This window comes from Mirounga leonina, unplaced genomic scaffold, assembly GCF_011800145.1.
Source record: "Mirounga leonina isolate KUSES-001 unplaced genomic scaffold, KU_Mleo_1.0 Mir_170, whole genome shotgun sequence".
Classification (NCBI taxonomy): domain Eukaryota; kingdom Metazoa; phylum Chordata; class Mammalia; order Carnivora; family Phocidae; genus Mirounga; species Mirounga leonina.
Window position 1 is genome coordinate 13,972,561 of NW_023270433.1, and position 22,312 is coordinate 13,994,872.

Below are 22,312 nucleotides of genomic sequence, written 5' to 3' on the forward strand. Positions count from 1 at the left end.
AGTGCCAAGCCATCCCAAGCCCCCCACAGTGGTGTCTCTATCTCCAGATGCACAGATCATCCGAACCATACCAGTTACTCTAACAACATCCCCTTTGCCCCTTCATGAGGATGGCATTTACAAAAGCACAATAGAATTAAGAGAAGAAGTGGCCAGAAGGGTGAGGTGCCCGGTGGGAAGTGGCGCAGATGGACGACAACCTCAGGTGAGTGACTTGTGACCTCTGGGGTGGTTTGTCCCCCCACCCCCACCCCGAGTGGTTGGAAGGGGCTGCAATGCACCATTCACACTCTCACACCCCCTGGAAACCACAGCATACATTTGTGGGTGGTTGGGATCAAATTAAGGGGACAGCCGTAGTCAGACAACAGAATCAGCTTAACTGACCAACTCAGGGACTAAGGGTCATAAAAAAGAAAACCTAGTGTTGTTGATAAAGTACCTTTTCATTCATTATTTCGCTGTCTCAGTGACCCCGTGGGACAGACATTATAGTATTAGCTCTCTTTCAGTAATGAGGGTGCTAACGTCAGAATTGTGTCTGACTTGCACAGATCCTGGATGGCGGGATCTGCACTCCGGTCTGGCTTTCCCAAAGTCAAGTTCTTGCCACGATCATTATTCCTACACGGAGTGATGTTCTGGCCCCTGAACTCTGTCTGTGTCCTGGTCCTGAAAGCCTGAGGGTTGTCCCGTGGGCTGTTGTTCTGACCCCTTTTCAATGCTGGTGAACTCACCTTCCTTCTGGAGGATTCTTCCCTGGGTCAGTACCACTCATCGGCACAGCATAGAAGCCAAAGGGCTGTCCCAGGCCACTTTATTTATTTTTAAAGCAAAAGGGGAATTTACCGGGTAAGATGACAGGAATCCGAAGGGCGATAGGGGCTCCAGGCACATCTAGGGACTCATCACTGTCATGGCTCTGATTTGCTTCAGTCTCTCCACAGGTGCATGCCCTGCAGCATGAAGATGGACACAGAAAGGCCCGGATTCACATTCCTCCAACTTGACAACACCGGCTGAAAGTCAGTATCTTCCCCAAGAGCACTGGCCAGCAAGTCCCAGGGGAGGTTCTGATTGGCCAGGCTGGGGCGGGTGACCCTTCCCAGCGCCACAGAGCCGGGTCCGCCCCCCCCTTAGTCACATGAATGGGTAATCCCCAGGGAAAGAAGGTATCTGTAGCCAGACAAAAACTCATGTGTACCAACAATCGAAGTTTTAAATCTAATTCTATTTTTTTTAAAGATTTTATTTATTTATTTATTTGAGAGAGAGAGAGAGAGAGAGAGAGAGAGAAACAGCATGAGAGGGGATAGGGTTAGAGGGAGAAGCAGGCTCCCCGACGAGCCGGGAGCCCGATGCGGGACTCGATCCCAGGACTCCGGGATCATGACCTGAGCCGAAGGCAGTCGCTTAACCAACTGAGCCACCCAGGCGCCCTCTAATTCTATTTCTTCACTTACCTCCTTTAGCCAGTATCTGTTTCCTCCTTGTGAAGAAAGATGAGAAACCAAGCATATTTTACTGTCTTCCACTTCTCCTTTCCCTTACTGAATTTAGTTCTGGTATTAATCTGAGTTTTCGTACAGATTGCCTTTGTAACTTTTAAGACCATACTTAGTCTCTATTTCTTGATTTATTCCTTTTGGATGGTAAGTATTGATCTCTGCGCTGAAAAATAAAGAAATCGGTATACTTACACTTCCTTCTGTGTCTCCTGCTCACCAGCGCCCCCCCCCCCCGATTCTTGTTAAATAATTATTCTTGCATTGTCCAGGTTCATAACATTTGCATTCTCTCTGTTACCATAATGCTCTCTCATGATTTCTCCGTAGGTTGGCTCTAAAACTTTAAACCCAATGAGATACCATTTATACATGTTAGATCGTGGAAATATTCACTGCAGAACCAAGGCGATGTGATTCTATCTATAGAAAGAAGAAGGTGATCCTATGTCTGGAAACCCTCCGTGCTCACAGGGAATGTTCTAAACACCGGACCTGCGGATTCTCTTGTAAGTTGGCTTGCGCTTTCCTTGGTTCTTACTTATCTCGAGTGGCTATTGTTTCCTGTGTCTACTCTTTTCCTCTTCCCTAAGTTTTTTAAACATAACATTGACCAATGGAGCGATTTTAGAGGTACTACACAGTGCATTAAGTACATTCACAGTGTTACGCATCCATCACCACGATCTGGTTCCAGAACTCGGTCATCCCCAAAGGAAACCCTGTCCCCTTGAAGCAGTCAGTCCTCATTCCTCCCTCCCATCAGCCCCTGGCAACGGCGAATCTTCTTTCTGTCTTTGTGTATTTATTGCAGACGCTTGAATAAATGGAATCATCCAGTATGTGGGCATTTGTGTCGGGCTTCTTTCACTTAACATAATGTTTCCAAGCATGCAACAGTAAGTACCTCATTTCTTGGATGAATGATACTCCGTCGTGTGGATATAGCACCTTTTATCTACTAAGCCATTGACAGACAGCTGGGTGGTTTCTACCTTTAGCTGTTGTGAAGAGTGTTGCTATGAACCTTTGCAAACAAGTATCGCTTTGAGTCCCTACCTTCACTTCTTTGGGCGCATACCTTGGAGTGGAATTGCTGGGTCAGGTGGTAATTCTATGTTTCACTCGTCCAGGAACTGCCACACTGTTTCCCACAGTGGCTACACCAGTTGGCATTCCCACCAGTGATGCAGGAGGGTTCCAATTTTTCCATATCCTCTGTCCCTGCCAATAACTTTTTTTTTTTTTAAGATTTTATTTATTTATTTGACAGAGAGAGACACAGCGAGAGAGGGAACACAGGCAGGGGGAGTGGGAGAGGGAGAAGCAGGCTTCCCACGGAGCAGGGAGCCCAATGCGGGGCTCGATCCCAGGACCCTGGGATCATGACCTGAGCCGAAGGCAGACACTTAACGACGGAGCCACCCAGGCGCCCCCCTGCCAATAACTTTTTATTGTTTTTTTTTTTAAGATTTTATTTATTTATTTGAGAGTGGGGGGGGAGAAGGAGAAGCAGACTCCCCACTGAGCAGGAAGCCCAGTGCTAGACTCGATCCTAGGACCCTGAGATCATGACCTGAGCCAAAGTCAGATGCTTAAACGACTGAGCCACCCAGGTGCCCCTATTCTCTGGTTTTTGATGACAGCCACTGTATGTGGTGTGAAGCAGTAGCATTTCCCTCGTGACTAATGATGCTGGAGCATCTTTGCATGTGCTTGCTGGTCATCGTGCATTTTCTTTGGAGTAATATCTATTCAAGTCCTTTGCACATCTTTGAATTGGATTGCTCGTCTTTCTGTTGTTTCAAAATTTTTAAAAGTTATTATTTTGTTACAGAAACATCTCCATATACAACTTTTTAAGTTCAGGTGCAGAGGGGTAGATATTCTGCATTTTCGGGAACTTGTTTGATGGGTTGGCTTTGTATAGAACCCTGCAATGAACACGACTTTTCCTTGGAACTTAAAAGCTGTGGCAGGCTGAATAATGGCCCCTCCAAAATATCCAGGTCCTAATCCCTGGACCCTGCGAATGCTACCTTGACTGGCAGATGTGATGAAGGCTCTTGAGATGGGGACCGTCCAGGCAGGCCCTAAAAGTAATCACAAGTGTCCTTACAAGAGGGAGGCAGTGGCGGGGGAGAGGGTTTTGTCTACAGAGGAAGAAGGCCAGGTGGCTGCTGAGACAAGATACCACACCGCTGGCTTAGAAGATGGAGGAAGGCACCAGGAGCCAAGGAATCATGGAATGCATTTCTAGAAGCTGGAGGATGCCGGGCAAAGGAACCGGTTCTCTGCTAGGGCTCCTGGACGGAGGTCGTCAGACGCCTTGACTTGCACCTGGTGAAGCTGATTTTAGGGTTCTGACCTCCCGAACTGCAAGAGAATACTTCTGTGTTGATGTAAGTCCCCGAGTTTGTAGTGATTTGTTACAGCGGCCACAGGAAGCTGATACAGAAGCCCGGCTCCATCTACAGCATCCCGCAGTGGCTGACCCTGCTGGATTTTCTGCTCTCTAGAAGCCTTTCACGTTTGCCCTTTATCTGCAGAAGGCTGAAATCTCACCAGGAAGTGTCTCGGTAGGTTTTCTTCACTCATCTTGTGTGGCATTGGAACTCTCTAGTCTTTGAGGTCATGGCTACCCACCCCCAGCACCCTAAATGCAGCCCTTTGATAAACCACCTGGTGACGTTCCTGTCCCTGGGGCTGGCATGGCGTCTGTGACACGGAGCCTGGAGCTTCTTTCAGCCTCCCAGGAAGTCCCTGGAAGTGGTGACCTCTGCTGTCTCGGACCACAATATCTGTCCATTCACTGGTGCATTTTTCTCTCTCTCTCTTTTTTACTTCGGACATTTCGAATCACTGTGACAGTAGAGACTAGTGCCGAGAGCTCCCATACGTCCATGATCTGGATGCAACAGCTGTCAGGGTTTTTCTTTTCCTCTCTTTGCTTTGCTCTCCCTTCCCCACCCTCCCCTTTGTTAAGTCAGCACCGTTTCTTTTTAAAATCAATTCTTCTCAATAGTTAATATGCTAGCAGATCGCCTGGGGATCTTGTTAAATGCCAGATTTTGATGTAGCAGGTCTGTGATGGGGCCTGAGAACTGGCATCGTGGACAAGTTCCCAGGTGAAGCTGATGCTGCTGGTCCCGGGGGCCACACCTGAGCGGCAGATCGCAGACATGGTGGATTTCATCCCTATCCACCTGAGCACATGGCGTGGGATGTGCGGGATCGGTGCACCTCTGAAAGAATCAAAAATGCATGAGTGTATTTTCCTGGTTTACATGGAGTTCTAACTTTTTTCTTCTCCTGAAATTATATCTGTTCCTTAAAGGCAAGGACAGTTTCAGCTCTTTCCCGTGAATCATAACTTTCTTGTATGGAGCTTCTTCTCCTATCTTTTTACTACAGGACCTTCCCACTGACCTGAGATTAAGAAATTCTTCTCTTTATCTGTACTCCTACATTCACTGCAGTATTATTCACAGTGGCCAAGATGTGGAAATAACCCACATGGCAGCCAACAGACGAACGGATGAAGAAACTGTGCTCTATCCGTAAAATGCAGTATTATTCAGCCTTCAAAAAGAAGGGCATCCTGCCATTTGTGACATGGTGAAACTGGAGGGCATCGTGCTAAGTGAAATAAGCTGGTGACAGGACAAGCAGTGCGTGGTTGCACTTCCATGAGATGATCTAAAATAGCCAAGCACATAGAAGCAGAGAAGGGAGTGGTGGTTGCCATGGCCGGGAGGAGGGCGGAATGGGGGATCATTATTCCATTGGTATAAAGTTACAGTTATGCAAGAGGAGTAAGTTCCAAAGATCGGCTGTACAACATACTGCCTCTAATCATCAATACTGTATCGTGCACCAAAAGATTTGTCAAGAGGGTAGATCTCCTGTTAAGTGTTCTTACCTAAAAAACCCAAAACCCAAAACAAAAAACAAAAGGGACAGAAGGAAACTTTTACGATGATAGTTTCATGGGTGTATACACATGTCCAAACTTGTCAAATTGTATACCCTAAAAACGTGCAGGTTTTTGTGTAGCAGGCATACCTCAATGCAAGTGTTAAAAAAAGAGCTACTTCTCTTCTGACTGCCTTGCTCAAGCCACCGGCTCGCTCTGCTCGGATTCCCCAGCGCTGTGGCCCTGGACAGTGGCGGGAGCAGGGTTTAGGCAGCAGGGGACCTGGGCGAGGCTCTCAGGAGCCCCTTCTGTTAGCCACGATTGCTTTGGTTTCTCATCTACCCAACTTGGGAGCCAGCTGCCCTCAGGTTCCCCTCCACACTGCAAGATCCAAGATCCAACAACTCCGTGGTTGGTCTCCTTTCAACAGGTGGGGCTCGGGCTCAGGGAGAGAGCTGCCTCCATCACAAAGGAGCTGAACCCATCTCCTGGGAACGGGCTGTGCAAATCCAGCCCTGAGAAGGCACAGCAAGAATATCTTCCCCCGAATGATGAGCATCGTTGGGTCCTACTCAGGATTTAATGGCCCATCCACAGAGCTCTGCCAGGCCCCTGGCAGGTGCAGAAGACAGGAATGTTCCCTGACCTTGCAGAGCTGCCACCCGGCCTGAGGAGAAACAGATTCTAAGTTTCTCTGCACCCGTGGGCAGCCAGGAGCTCCCGGCGGCCTCTGTGGCCTTCTCTGCAGTGCTGGAGACATAATGATGCTTAGTAAATATTTGGTGAATAAACCAGTGTGGTTTCACATTCTTCTTCAAGAAATGGTTTGGGACTTGTGAAAAAATATTGCTGAATAATTAAAAGAGACTATTGTTCAAAACTCAGAGGATGATTAGACCTCTGAGGAGTGTTTTCTCTGGGTCCAGAAAGAAATGTGAGAATTTCATTTGGACTCTGGAGTGAATGCAAGGAGATGGTGGCTTTTCTGAAATTAGAGCAGAAAGCTATGGGGGCGCCTGGGTGGCTCAGATGGTTAAGCATCTGCCTTCAGCTCAGGTCATGATCCCAGGGGCCTGGGATCCAGTCCTGCATCAGGCTTCCCGCTCAGCAGGGATCCTGTTTCCCCCTCTGCCTGCCACTTTCCCTGCTTGTGCTCTCTCTCTAATAAATAAATAAAATCTTTAAAAAAAAGTTAAAAAAAAAAACACAAGAAAGCTATGAGGAGAGGAAGTGGAGATGAATGGATATCTCGATGAAATATTAAGAGAGATGGAGGAGACAAGGAAGATTGACAAGGGACCTAGAAGACAATAGAATCATTACAATGTCTCTGGAAGCCTCCATGGTGGAACTGACTTTATGGAAAATCAAATCAGCCATAGGGAGGACAATCTTAAAAAGCTTCCTCAGAAGGCAGAAGAAAAGGATAAAGACAGAAAATATGGGACAATAGTGGACACGATGGTGGGTCTTGAAGAGAGAGGGAAACAGTTGGCACCAAGGCAGAAATTAAAGCCACACTGTGTAGGTCCAAAGGCCCCTTCCTTCCTGACCAAGCCAATGGAAGACTATCTAAGTGGTGACTTCAATAAATTCTGGATAATGTGTTGAATTACACGGGAAAAGAGCAAACCAAATAACCTGCAAGGATCCAGGAAGGAAAAAGCAAAGTATCTAACAGGTGACCCAGCAAGGAACAAGTCAGGCTTGGCTTCAGACTTCCTTCCTTTGCAGCAACAGACCAATGTCTACAGAGTCGCGGCCAAGTTCTTTTCTGTTCTTCCAAAGACTCTTACAACATAGATAGGCAAACTGTTTGTGTCTGTGAGATAGGGCTAAGAAGAGTACTTCCTTACAGGATTATGAGAGAGCTAAATGAAATATGCATGTGTTTCAATCTTTAGAATATTCCCTGGCATTGGGGTTTCCGTTCATTCTGATGGCTTTGGGGCTTTTGATAAATGAAGATGTCAACCTCATTTGGGCCACATTGAGTGGAGGGGCCCAGAGGGCTTCTGGATCTCTGCATTTGGAGCTCAAGAGAGAGGTCTAGGGTGGAGATGGTGACCAAAGCCAAGGGGATTGATTAAACCACCAGGAAAGTGTGTTCAGTGCAAGAAGAGATTGCAGGAGGAGACCACCATTGGGAAGTGGACGGAGGGGGACCTGGGGAGGGTCTGAGCCCAATCTGAGGTTTTTTTTTTAAAGATTTTATTTATTTATTTGACAGAGAAAGACACAGCGAGAGAGGGAACACAAGCAGGGGGGAGTGGGAGAGGGAGAAGCAGGCTCCCTGCCGAGCAGGGAGCCCGATGCGGGACTCGATCCAGGGACTCCAGGATCATGACCTGAGCCGAAGGCAGTCGCTTAACCAACTGAGCCACCCAGGCGCCCCTCCAATCTGAGGTTTAATGGGGATTCTGTTCTTGGCTGTGGAGCCCACCTGGCAATCAAATATCTCCTTTTCCGGAAAAGCCCAGAAACTGCCCCAAATCGTGGGGGTACCAAATTGCCTACTGCAGACAGACCTCCCTGTAAGCCCATCCCCTGCCTGGGAGCATGGGCTTGGGCCCTGACTTTTACTGGGGACTCAGCTGATCAATCACCAATAACTCCAGGCTCTTGATTTTTCACTCCCCTCTTGTCAATAAGGACGACTCCCCTCTCCTTCCAGATGAAGGCAGACTAATTGGGACTAGGACGTTCAGTGTTTGGAGATTGTATGATTAGGGAAATGTACAAATTCAATTTTGCCTGGCCAGATTCAATTCTGCTCTAATCAGAGAGACAGAGAGAAGACTCCAGTATGACAGTGGAGGGGACATGACTTTGTTTCTGGCTATTTCAGTGTGTCCCCTTGCAAACATTTCCCGGGGATGCTGAGGCCTCTCGACTTGCTCTGCTGGGGCTGTGGGAAGGGTGAGGGTTTGATGGAGCTTCCTTATCTGATCTCCATATGTCAATACCCTCCTTTCCTGTAGAGCCCTTGTGAGGCCTCTGAATGGTGCCTTGGGCGAGCTTAGAACACGATGGTGAATAGTGTTGATGGGGACACTCATCCGTCTGCTCCGCTCTGAGCTGGTACGGCTTTGCATCCAGCCAGCCGCTGTGGGTCCAGGGGTGAGGCGAGCACCTGGTGCTTAGTGAGGTTGGCCATGAGCAGCCATGGTTGTTCGGGCCTCATTCTGCGAAGGTTCTAGAGCCAGAAGCTGCAGGGAATGTGTGAGATCCTGGGCCCAGAGACGAGAAATGCTCTGGAGTCGGGGAGGGGACTGCTGTTTGGGAGTATGGGGGACGGACTCAGCATGTTGAAGCCAAGGTGACATCCAGGAGTGCTTACTCTCTGCAAGGTGCCTGTAAGCCCTTCCTTACTTCCTCTTCGCTAGAACCTCAGGATATTGAGGGAGTGCTAGAGACCCCTTTTGCAGATTGGGAAACTCAGGGCACCCAATGGGAGGGGATGGGGCGGCAGGGGGGTGGGACCAGGACGCAAAGGCAGGCCTGTCCAAGGGCAAAGTGCCTCGGGCATTAGCGCTCCACGATCTCCTTTCAGATCCCAAGGGGCCGTGACTGCAGGTGCCCTTCTACTCATTTACTGTTGAGGAACCGGAGGCTAGAGGGGGTCGTGTCATTCAGCTCCTCGCATGGCCCTAGGCACCTGTTCTTTCTTTCTGCAGGGAAGTGCAGGGTGTTGACGCAGGCTCCTCCTTCCCACTCTCCCTGGGGACCTGGGGACCTGACTCAGAGGTGTCAGGAGCACCGTTCCAGTGCCGAGTCATTCCTGGGGATGAGCATTAACCCCGCTGAGTGCTGGCCCTGGGATCATCGCTGTAGCTTCATTGCTGTGTCTTTTGAAATTTAATGACCTATGTCCGACAACAGATAATTTGCAAATTTGACATAATCAGCACTGGCCAATTGCGTTCAATTATTTGTTAATAAACACGAGGACCCCTGGCTGGAGTTTTATGCTTCCAAATTTGAAATGAAAAAACCGGGAGGCCGAAGAGAGCACACTAGCTGCCTTTTCTTTTGCTGAATATTTAGAAAGAACTTTATTTCGGTAGGGCCCAGGAACACCCAAGGTTTACTTGCTGCTGTTCATTTGCATTGTGAATTTTTTTTTTGAGTAGTAATTATCTATAAAAGGTCAAATATTTGCTTTATCTATATAATTCAATTTCCCAAAGGCCTTTGGGATTCAAATTAACGCCCTTGTAATATCTTCATCGAAAAGGAAGATTAATTATGCTTACATGGAACCTAATTTGGCTTATCAGACCTTTAATATGGCTGTGATCGTGAATGCATTTAAATTTAGGATTACGCGGGTGATCCCGGTCCCTTATTTGGGAGACTTTTACTATTTGTCATTATTTTTATGCATATCATTTTTCCCGCCTGCTCGGGAAAATTAAAATGTCGGAACTGAAAGAAATAAACATTATGTATTGACATTGGTAATTATGTTTTGGTATTTAAAGATGCATAAAAAACTGCACACAGGACCTCAAATATAAATTTGCAGTTAATGCCTTCAGATGGAAACTGGAGCTCTTTTACTTGACTCACCAAATAGGGAAAAGGCTGTCCCTGGGGTGGCTGCCTGCTGTCGTCATCGGTGGCATCTCGGCCAATAAGGTAATTTTTATTGGCACTCAAGGATGCTGCAAGTTCTGAGTGGCCCCAGGAACTCTTGATTTAGGGTCAGGAGCCTGAGGTTTCTCTTTGTCACTAAAGTGCTGTGTGATCGTGACCAATTACAGGTCCCTTCTGAGCCCCAGTTCTGATCTGCGAACAGTAGTCACTCACTAGGTTCTTTCTCACTGGACTGTCAGCTCCTCAGTAGCAGGGCCTTTCTTACGTAGTCTTGACCTCTAGACTGGTCAGTACAGCATCTGCTACATACAGGCTATGGGTAGGGCTTTGACCCCTAACAAGGGCAGTGGGCTCTTGGGGATAGTAGGGATTGTGAGTCAGAGTTTGGCTTTGTATCAGTTAGTTACTGCTGCATAACAAATCATAGCAAGTCTTACCAAAACTTAGTGGCTTAAAATGAGAACTGTCTATTCTTTTTCAAACTCTGCAGCTCACCTATGTTATTCTGCTGATCTGGGCTGGATTGACTAGTCTTGGCTGGGCTTGTTCACAGATCTTAGGTCAGCTGGCAAGTGGGCTGGGGGCTTGCTAGTCTAGAATGGCCTTGAGTGGGATGCTTCGTGGATTTGCTCATTCTCTGGCCAACTCACCCAGGCTTGTTCTCATGGCAGAACAGGAGTTTGAGAAAAGGAGTTGAGTTTGCAGAAATATGCAAATGCCTTTTCAGGCTTCTCCTTGCATCTGGTTTGCTGGTGTGTCATTGGCCAAAGTCGTGGATGCAGCCACGCCTAGAGTCAATGTGGGGGGCACCACCTCCGGGGACGGATACAGGGAGGCAGCAAAAGTTAGGGCCAGTGATGCAAGCAGTCTACCATGGGCTTCATCCTGGCCCTGCCACTTACTAGGTCTGGGAACAGAGGCACAGGACTTGAAACTCTCCATCTCAGCCTCTTCACCTGTCAAATCGGGCAGAGATGCAGTGAAGTTTAAATGAGATAAATGCATTTTAAGTATTTGGTACCGGATCCATGGTGGCTGCTATGAAGGCTTACGAAGGTTCAAGGATAAACGTCCAAAGATGAGCACTGTGGGTTTGTTTGTAAGAATGGAAAATCAGAAAAATACTACCTACCCAAATGTCCATTAGAAGGTGCCTAGTTAAATAAATCATGGCACACCCACTTAATAAAACGTTTTTTTTAGACCTTAGGTCAATAGATCAATATACTGGCATGGAAGGAAGTTCATGATAGATTGCTGAGTGGAGAAAAAAAAAGCACATTTCAGCACAACTTACAATGTATGATACCATTGTGTGTGTGTGTGTGTGTGTGTGTGTGTGAATGACATGGCAGCCGGAGGTTTGTTCCCGTTTATAGAAATGTCTGGAAAGGGGCCCCTGGGTGGCTCAGTTGTTAGGCATCTGCCTTCGGCTCAGGTCATGATCCCAGGGTCCTGGGACTAAGCCCCGCATCGGGCTCCCTGCTCTGCAGGAAGCCTGCTTCTCCCTCTCCCACTCCCCCTGCTTGTGTTCCCTCTCTCGCTGTGTCTCTCTCTGTCAAATAAATAAATAAAATCTTAAAAAAAAAAAAAAAAAAGAAATGTTTGGAAAGCTATGCCCCAAACTATAAGTAATAGCATTCAATCCTTCTTGACTGTTTGAATCTTTACAATGAACATACATTACTTGTGGAATGGAACAAGAAAAAAACAAAAAACAAAAAAATTTTAGGCAAAGAACATAAAAAAATGATGGCTTTTAGGTTTTAAGTCATCTGAAGAACTTGCTAATAGCTTCTAAAAACAATACAAAGTATAAACTAATATAAAAATGGTAATAGCCACTCTTCATCGAGGACTCATTATGTGCTGAATACTTCACCTCCTGCATCTACCATACCTGAAAGATGGGTGGGATCCCCCATTTCCCAGGGGAGGAAACTGAGGCCCAGAATAGAAAAGTAACTGGCCAGCTGAGAGCAGCTCCCCGGGGTCGGCGAGCCGCCTGTCTTTGCCGTCCGGCACCTGCCCTCAAACTGAGAGGCTGCACCACGTTGGTTTGTAAAGCAGAGGTTCCCCGGGCCTGGCCACCCACTGAAAGTGCCAAGGGGCTTTTTCCAAATACAGATGCCTGGGCCCCACCCCATATCCAACGAACCATTTCTCTCCTGAGAGGGGACATGGGAATCCGTATTTTCATACGTGTCCACAGGGATCCGGGGGCAGTCAGTCTGGTATTCAGGATCTGCTGCCCTAAGTCCCTTCATCCTTGTCCAGTGGGTCACATGATCTTCACACCACCCAGGGAAGGAGACAAAAATGGAGACTGTGGCCATCATCCCCATTTTACAGATAAGGAAACGGAGGCTCAGAGGAGGAGGTCACTTGCTCAGGGTCCTGGAACTAGGGAGTGGTATTGAAGCCTCGGTCTGACTCTGAGCCCCTGTGCCACTCCAGTGCCCCACTGAGCGGACTGGCAGGGCCCTCGGGGGAGGGTGACAGGAAAGGAGGAATATTCCTGAAGAGTCCGAGGCCACCTGGTAGCTTGTGGCCACCAGCTGTGCCCTCAGCCTCTGGGAGTGTCCCCATGGCGCGTTCTCTGCCAGGCGCCTGGAGGCTGATGTCACGTGGCGCCGTGGTGGGACTCGTGCCATACCCACGGTCCCCCAGACGACCCCAACGATCCAGCCCAATAAAATGGGGCAAGAAATGGGCCCAGAGGGGCGCCTGGGTGGCTCAGTCAGTTAAGCGCCTGACTCTTGGTTTCGGCTCAGGTCATAATCTCCGGGTCCTGAGATCGAGCCCCACATCAAGCTCCACACTCAGCGTGGAACCTGCTCCACGTTCACTCTCCCTCTCCCTCTGCCTCTGCCCTTCCTGCTCATGCCCTCTCTTTCTCTCTAAAATAAATAAATAAATCCTTAAAGAAAAAGAAAGAAAGGGAAGAAATGGGCCCCGAGGGGCCACTTCCTTCTCCAGCCCTTCCCAGCTGCTTGGACTCTGAGGGCTCTTTCTCTCTTCTTCTTCTCAGTTTGCTGCTTCTTGTCTTTTATTAGCAAACTTCAAGGGAGTAGGTTTGCTTGGCAAATGATAAGAGGTGGTTGTAATCAGAGAGCTTCGCGCCATCATGTTGAGGACGTGAGCCCCGAGGAGGCTCCAGTTCCCGACCTTCTTAGCTGGTGGGAGCCAGCTGCCTGGAGGCCCTGCAGGTCTGAGAACATCTCCTGTGTGCCCCCAAACCTCGGGGAGTCTTTTGCCACCATCTCCCGGCCTGGGGTCGGGGTGAGACACTGCCTCCTGGTTTCTTCTCCAGATAAGGAGCCCCATGATGTCAACTCCTTTGCTCCCTGTTCTCCAAAAGACCTCTTGTCTCCTCTCAGGCTCCTGGGATCCGTTCACAGTGTTTGTTTTATTTTGTTTTATTTTATTTTGCTAATTGGATAATATACCATCATTTATTTCACTTTATAAATCTATATATTTTTTCTAGTTCCCAAAAGGATTTACCAGTCACACAACTCAGGGAATACTGACAGGTTAAAAACAAAAGTAAGAGACAATTTCTGAGAAGTTTTCATTAGAGAAAGATTACACAAATGGGAGAAATGATGCCCCAGCAACTTCAAGGCTGTTTTATAATTGCCAAAATGAGAAAGAGCCTCAGTGCACAGAAATCGGGATCTGGCTAAATAAATCGGGGTAATCCATGTTAGGGCCCACGGTGCAGCCCTGTGGGCTTACATCCATTGATGTGAAAAGCATCTGCAACATATAGTTGAGTCAATTGTACGATGCCATTTTTATGAAAATTATACTTTCGTTTCACCGCCTGTCTGGAAGGATGGTCACCACAATATACACATGAGCATTATCTCTGAGGGGTGGAATTTCCAATGGGATGTGTGCATTTTTATTTTGGGGGGAAAAGGAGTAAGGAAGTTGAGGCTAGGACTAAACAAAGTAGCAATATAAGATATACCTTAAGGCATATCAAACACACACCTCAGAGAATGTTTGATCCCCTACTGTATGCCGGGAAGTTGTCTGCATTTGTGGAAAGGGCCCCCGTTGCTCCCTCTCAATGAGCACTAGGAAACTGCTAAGGCTGGATGATCAGACTTATGTTTGGCTCGGAGCTCCCCAGCAGCCAAAGCAAAGAGGGAAAGCAGCATCTACAGCTTGTTTGTTGTTGCCTAGAGAAGCCATAGCTATTTCTGAGAAAGGCTGACAGAGCCTCTCTTCGTGAGTCTCAGGGAGCTACGGCTCCCCGCTGGGACGAACAACACACTCTCCAGGATGTCCCCTCTCAGTATGCGCAAGAGAGAGACTCCTAAATGCTGGCCACCGTGTCTGCCTTGTGCAGGCTGAGAAGTGAGCCTCCGAGGGGCAGAGGTGAAAGGAAGCAGGGCAGGGGAGTTGTTCTCCACTGGCAGCTCCTAATGTTTGCAGTGTGAGCCTGTGGGGCTCAGCATGCTGCCCTGCAGGGGAGGGAGAGGAGAAAGGAGCCCTCCTGGGTGCCTGCTCTGGGTCAGGCACTCTTTCTCTTCCTCCGACTTATGAGACATTAGCCTGAGGGGGCTCCTCCTGCTCATTCTGCAGCCCAGGAAGCCAGGAGGGGACACCAGTGGCCCCAGCTGAGTGAGCAGAGCAGGAGAGTGTTCCCTGGTCTTGCTGTCCCAAAGCCGGGGCTCTTGGGACCCTACACCGGGACCCCAGCAGCCCGTCCCCGAGGCCCTGGCGTGCCCTGCCTCTGCTTCTCGAGGCTGGCCTGGCTCTTCTCCCCTCCCTCTGCAGCCTTACAGTCGTGTGACCTGGGACAAGTTACTCACTGTCTCTGGGCCTCGACTTCTTCATTTGGAAAGTGGGGACGCCAGCCTTCCTCGTCCCGGTGAGAAGGAATGCGTTGGTAGATGTGGAAGGGGCTGAGGGCAGCACCGAGGCCACAGCCAACACTCCCTGGTCTTCCTGTGTCTTTCCTATGCCTCTTTCTCACCTCCCTCGGCTGTGCCCTCTGCTTGGCTCTCTCTCCTTCCTCCCTTCACTCAGCCGATGCCTTCTTATCTTTCGGGTTATGGCTTAGATGTTACCTCCTCCAGGAAGCCTTCCCTGATTCCCCAGCCCTCTGCTGTGCGCCCATGCTCCTCCCACATGGCCTGGGTGTGGTCTGCTCCCGTCCGGCATCTCCTACTGCCTTGCATGTGGAGGGCAGCTTGTCTGTGACTCACGGAGTGTTTGACACACAGGGGCCAGGGGAATATCTGGTGAGTGGCTGGAGATAGAGTAGGGCTTGGTGGTGGGAGAAGGCCAGGCTGGCAAAGGCCCGGCATGCTCGGGGCACAGAATGAGGGCTGACCATGCACCCCTCTGAGGGTACAGCACACACACTGTTTAATCCAGGCCGTGGGCTAGACTATTCCCAGCACTTGAGAGTTGGTTATGTCACCTGCCTGAGCTCACCAGCTAGCGAGAGGTGGGCCGGCCGTTGCACCCAGGTGTCTGACACCAGGTCGTGGGAACCCCCAGGAGCCCTTCCTGCTTCTGTGTTGGGAGAGGGACAGATGGGCCGTCATAGAAACCAAAGTGAGAGGAAGGTGAGGGAGGATATGGGGATGAGATCGACATTTTCGGAAATTTACTTGGTGCCTGGGGTGTAGGTAACAGATGCCTGACTGAACTCACACCTCCACACACCTTGCAGCATGCATGCATGGGTTCCTCCACAAACACCCCCCAAGGGGCAGATGGAACCCCACACATCTGAATGCTGAGATGGAGTGTACCCATAAGGAAACAAACAAAATCACCCACAGAGCACTTCCACGCAAGCGCACAGAATACTCCAACACAGACATGCAGAGGGTCTCGAACGTATGCATGAAATCCTGCATCCACCGTGCGCACCCTCCCCCACCTCCCAGAAAGTCACAAGTAGAAAGAAATCCCTCGGGGGGAGGTGGGTGAAGGAAGCAGGGAAGCTGCCCCTAGGATGTCCCATTCCTGCCCCCCAAGTGCCTGTCCTATCAGGGGCTGACCCCTGGCAGGTGCCATGGCCTTTGGCTTGGGTCCTCACCCTGGTGGGTTTTATTCTTCCTTCTCATTGACGTTTCACGCCAGCGACTCTCACCCGGAGAGTAACCAAGCAAGACGGAGCAGTGGCTGGGCAAGCAGTGTGTACTCTCTGTTCTGGGCTCTGGGCTCTGGGCTCTCATAACTGCCACCTTCCCAGGACCCTGGCCCAGAAAATGCCCTCTGGCCTTTTGGGGTCCAAATCAGGCTCATAGAGCCCGGGTCACTGATACCGCGAGATTTCCATTTTTTTCCCTGGGAAATGGTTCACACTGGCACATAGTGAGCTCGCTGACACTAGGCGAGACCAAGTGGAAAGATGAACCCGAGAGTCATGTGCTGGGGGTTCAGTCTGGAAGCAGTGACGTGGGTCTACGGTCCTCATGGGTGTACCTGTGGTCCCCTCAGTTTTACAGACCCTTATGCTTGCAGCTTTATGTGGGGCTTTCTTTTGCTGGGCAGAGTCCAAAGATAGGGGATGGGTCTGCTGGAGTGACTGCCTGACCCTCTCTGCCTCCTCCCCGTCCCTAATCTCCCCCCGAATTCTCTTTATTCTACACCCTGAAGTCAGAGGAACGGTTTTCCGGTAATAATCTGACCACGTCAGATGCTTAACACTGGCAGAAGCTTTCCACTGTGCTCACATTTAGAGTCTTTTGCCTGATGTGGCCCCTCCAGTCTTGCTGCTTTTCCCTCCCAATCTCTATGCCAGCCACACTGGCCTCTCACAGTCCCTCCCCCGCGGGGGTCATCGCCCACACCCGCCGCACTTCCCTGCCCACCCTCATGATCTGTCTGGCTAGCACACATTGGCCAGGTTTCAATTCACATGTCACCTCCTTCAGGAAGCCTTCCCTGACCTTCAGGACTGGGTCAAGGGCCCTACTATGTGCCGCCTCTGAATCAGCCCTCATCAGCCTGAACTGTAATCCTCCCGGCTGACCCCTTCACTAGCCAGGGGCTCTTTGAGGGCCTCTTGGTGTCTTTGGCATTCAGCACAGAGTTGGACCTCGGGGTTCCAGGCCCGACTCTGCCACCCACTGGTTCCGATGGCCCATCTCCGTCATTCCGGGGTTAGCGTGTGAGACAAAACCTCGATGCGATGCAAGACACAGTGTGGCAGAAACCGCCAGACTGCAACGTGACCCGGTCACAGACCTACCAGTCTCCACGGCCTCTGTGATCTCGTCACACCCCCGTGCCTCTCCTGCAAGTGACGCTGGCTGGAGTTAGTACCTCTATCTTATATTTGAGAAAACAGAGGCACAAAGAGGGCATGTGACCTGCCACACGTCTGGGTCGAGGCAGGAGCAGGTGCAACCCCAGTAGGGAAGGCTTCGTGAGGAGGGGGAGTTTCTGCTGTGCTTCTGGGCAAGACTCGGTCATTTGAGGAGGCTGGGGAGGCTTCCAGGTGGAGGGAACAGCCTGAGCAAAGGGAAAAGGAGTTCTATGCTCCTGGGCTCACTGAGGCAGGCTGCGCTAGATCACGCGGACCTCTGGGAGCCAGACCAAGGAATGAACCCCATCCCGGATGCTGCAAGGAGCTGGCAAAGGCTTGGGAGCAGGGAAGAGGTTTCACTGCAGAGAAGGGTGAATGTGGGGGCGGGGAAGCCACCGAGAAGATTGTAGCCAGATCCAGACAGGAGGTGGTGGAGGGGGGCTGGTGGGTGACCTCAGGCTGGGGCAGAGGGCACGCCCCCTCCCGTTGTCCTCTGTCTGACCTTGGCGGGCTCCCCCCGGATGCAATCAGGTTTGCCAGTGGTCTCTGCCTCAGAAGTCCAGCTGGTGGATGGCCCTCCTTGAGAGCGTCCGGGACTGCCCTCGGGAGGGTCCTGCTGGGCGGATGGGGTGGGGGCCCGGGTGGGGGGATGCTGGAGGTGGGAGCCATGTCTGCCGCCTCTGACTTCCACAGGGGGTCAGTGTAACATTAAAGTTCCTCCTGACTGCGCTGGCCTGCACTACCTGACAGAGGCCCTTGGGTTCAGGAATCTGGGTCAGCTGGTTATATTTGGAACCCCTGGTGGGCAGGTGCGAGGCCAGGTGGGCTGGGGGCTGCAGAGCCACTTGAGAATCAGTTTTGTTTGTTTGTTTCCTTTTTGGTTTTGACTTCAGAGTTGCAGAGGGAACTTCCGGAGAAAGCCACGTTTCTGTAACACGCAGAGGTCCTATCCCTTCCCTCCTGAAGCCCCCAGGGGGCCGGCAGCCGCCCTTGCCAGAAACACCTTCTGCCTCAGTCGGCTTTCGCCTGGGAAGGTGGGGTCCGCCTACAGGGCAGCTCTATTCAAATGACAGGTGCCAGAGCCCTCCAGAGTCTCAGAGATGACCTTAGATCTCAGCTGAGCCTGCACATTTTGCGACTTTCTGCTTGGTTGTTGAGAATGTCGAGAAACGGAGACCAGAGAGGTGGTCTGATTTGCCCCAGGTCTTTGGTGACTTAGCGGCAGAGCCAGGTTGGACTCTCGGTGGGCTCACCCCCAAGGGGCTCTCTGATTTCATGGGACCAGCCTCGGGTGATGACGTCATTGGCCAAGAACTCTGGGACTAGCGGCGGCTGTCACTGGCTCAGCGCTCCCCAGCCATGTTCTCGGCCAACCTGCAAGGGTGGGCATTGCTCTCTTCAAGTCACAGGTGAGGAGAGAAGCCAGGACGGTTGAGGGGCGCCTCAGCGAGCAGGTGGAGGTCAGACTTCCTGGTCTCGAACTTGGGGTTCTGTAGAGTATGCCAATGCTCCCCAAACTCCATGAACATCAGAAATTCTTGGGAGAGCTTCTTTGAAATATGAATTCCTGAACCCCACTTCCAGGCATTCTGATACGTGAGATTTGGGGCAGGACCTTTCTAAACAAACTCCCCCAAGGAGTTCTGAAGCAGACTGTTGGCAGCTTACCCTTGGAGATCCCTGTGGCCAAGTTCAGGGCTTCTAGGACTTTGATGCATATACATATCCTACCTGGGCATTGTGTTCCAACGCCCATTCAGATCCAGTGGCTCTCAGGGGGGGCCCGAGGGTCTGTAGGATGCTCTATCTAACCAGCTTCCTGCTGATATTGCTGCTGTGGGATCGGGGACCCCTCTCGGAGACCCACTGTGGTTGAGACCGTGCACTCATCCCCCTGGGCACACACCAGGGGTAGAGAGGTTGCAAAGTCAACAACATCCACTCGGCTGCCCCCTCCCAGGGGACCCTGTAGCCCCTTCTTCTGTATTCCATACATCAGAGGTGGGGGACCCCCGAAAGTAGAAGAAAGAAAGAAGTCTGGTCAGACTCCATTGCTGAGAGGAATCCCAGAGAACCACTGCTGGCAAAATCCCTCCCTGATGTCCCCAGAGCTTGGGGAGGGCCAGGAAATGTTGAACGCTCAGGGAAATTAGGTGACGCTCACCTGCTAACCTCCCGGGGACACCTCTCCCAAGTCTCTTTCCCATGCCTTCTTAATATTATTTCCAACCCCTCCTGAATCTTGTGTTATGTTAATAGTTCCCTAAGTATTTTAAATTAGATTTCCCAAGCAAAAGAAAGTTTCCAAGGTTAATTAAAAGTTGTCTCACTGTAATTGTATAAAAGCAGCTTTTGCTTCTGAAAAATTAAGTTCTTATAATTAAACTCCTCTATCCGTTTAAAGATTTCAGTGGAATGTTTATTATTCATCTATTAGGAAAACCTTGGGAGGGATGCTTGCTCCCACAGCCAGGAACTGGTCCATGTGATGCGGTGTGGTGGACTCCCAAATTTTCCCTGCCTTTGATGACTTCACGCCTCGGGGAAAGAAAGATCCAGTCCTTCGTGACTGGGGAGGCGTGTGAAATGCAGGCTTTGAGCTTGCACCCGTGTACGACGGATTACATCTTACTCACGTCTACGGATCACCCCTTGCTGGTCTTCCCCATTTCCGCCAGCGCTGGCCATGTGACCTTCTCGAGCCAATAAACGGAGGGAAAATGATGTGTGCGACTTCAAGGAAGAAGCTTCCAGAGGCAGCACATGGTTTGCGTGATCTTCTCTGCTGTTCTGACTGACAATAACCCAGGCAGACAGAGGCTGCTCTGGGACCCGGAGTAAGACAGTGGGGAGCAGAGCCACAGCTGCTGGTAAGGTCTCCTATTAATGACATCTTCACCCGGATAAATCCTCCCCGATTCTTGTGACTCGGCTTAGCCGTCCCTTTCTGCGGAAACCATCCCCTGGCCAGCATGGTGGGGTGAGTTGTCAGGCCTGTGAGCTCCCACAGCCTCCCTGGCTTTCTGGTCTGCAGACCCCAGGGCCGTTATCGCTAACGGAATAAATGCCAGTGTGTCCTTTAAAAAAAAATAATGCCAGGATAGTTACCATACAGTGTGATATTAGTTGCAGGTGATTCAGCAGGTCTGTACAGGCCGCAGCGCTCCTCACCTGGGCACCCACTCTGCCTGTTAAGAGTCTGTTTTTTGGCCTCTCTTTTTGTTTGTTTGTTTTGTTTCTTAAGTTACACATATGAGTGAAGTCATGTATTTGTCTTTCTCTGACTGACTTCGCATTATACTTTCTAGATCCATCCACACTGTTGCAAAGGGCAAGGTTTCATTCTTTTTTATGGCCGAATAATATTCCATTATATACATGATATATCATATGATTATGTAATATAATCATATAATCATAATCATATGAATACGATTATATTCAGAATGGAATATATATCATATATATATTCATCTATTTATAATATATTTTGTCAGCTTGTCCTTTTTTTTTTAAGATTTTTTATTTATTTATTTGAGAGAGAGAATGAGATAGGGAGAGCATGAGAGGGGGAAGGGTCAGAGGGAGAAGCAGACTCCCCGCCGAACAGGGAGCCCGATGTGGGACTCGATCCCGGGACCCCAGGATCATGACCTGAGACCTGAGCTGAAGGCAGTCGCCCAACCAACTGAGCCACCCAGGCACCCATGTCAGTTTGTCCTTTAAATCAAATGCACTGAAAATAGGTACTGTGTCTTGCATCTGTGTACCTACAATCCAATATAATGGCATACTCGTGCTTGTTGAAGGGACAGCCGAGCTTTGGGGGTCAGATGGATCAGGAGCTGAATCCCGGTTCCACTGTTTACTAGTCAAGACAAGCCATGGACAAGCCACTTAACGTCTCTAGGCTTTAGTTTTTCACCTGTAGCATGGATCTAAGAATGAAGCCTACTGTGGACTTGTCTGTGTGCGTCCAACCTGCCAGGGAGATGGGGAGGACAGGGGAGTGATCTAAGCAGGGGGCTTCCCCACTTCTTCCTGAAAGGAACTCCAGATGATGAACAGACATCTGCCTTTCTCCAGTCTTGGCTGAGGAGATTTTGGGATTTGCTTCTGGGCAGTGATGCTGATGAGTCGGCCTGGCGAGATACCTGGGATACGCAGCTGCGTGGTTGATCCTTCGACACGGACTCTGACTAGAACTGCGGAGAGACACAGGGGGCCAGACTTGGAAGGTCTCTCTCCTTGCGCTGGAGGTTCAAGTTGGCCACAAGTCTCTCCCTAGATATCACTTTCAGTCTGTGGCACAGCCCATCCCAGACCTCTCTTCAGACCTTCTCTTGGGATGGCATTAACTGTATCGTGGTGGTTCCAGTCTGTGGGAAGCCGAGTAACGGCCCCCGCCAAAGACACGTTTTTGTCCTAACCTGGGAGTATGTCACGTTACAGGGCAAAGAGGAGTTCAGGTTGCCCATGGAATTAATGCTGTTATTCAGATGACCTTTAAAGAGGCAGGCTACTCAGCTGGCCCCCTGATAAGCACAGGGTCCTCACAAGTGCAGGAAGAGGGCATAAGAGAAGTTGGTGACAGAGGGAAAGAGGTGGTGCGGTGGGCTCTGCGGGCAGAGGAAGGGGCTGCGGGGAGCACAGGACTGCTGGCCTCCAGCATCTGGGAAAGGCAAGGACATGGATTCTCCCCTAGAGCCTCCAGAAGAAAGGCTGCCCTGCAGACGCTTCGATTTTAGCCCAGGGACACCCATTTTGGACCTCTTTCATCCAGAACTGTAAGATAATTCTGTTGTTCTAAGCCACTGAGTTCGTGGTAATTTATTAGAGGCCGAAGGAAATTCATATACCACACACTTGCTGTTTCTTCCCTTCTGTGTCTTCCCCCTTATTATCATGTCAGTAACATAAAGTAGACTTTCTGCTTTCTTTTTTTTTTTTTTTTTAAGATTTTATTTATTTATTTGACGGAGAGAGACACAGCAGAGAGGAAACACA

At 50.0% G+C, this 22,312-nt stretch overlaps 1 long non-coding RNA gene across 1 annotated transcript; it reads left to right on the forward strand.

Moving 5' to 3' along the window:
• The first annotated feature begins 274 nt into the window (after positions 1 to 274).
• On the forward strand, positions 275 to 20,386 carry LOC118017759. The gene is made up of 4 exons (XR_004681234.1): positions 275 to 1,025; positions 1,836 to 2,014; positions 2,320 to 2,404; positions 19,984 to 20,386. It is a non-coding gene; the product is annotated as an uncharacterized LOC118017759 (long non-coding RNA).
• The last annotated feature ends 1,926 nt before the right edge of the window (positions 20,387 to 22,312 follow it).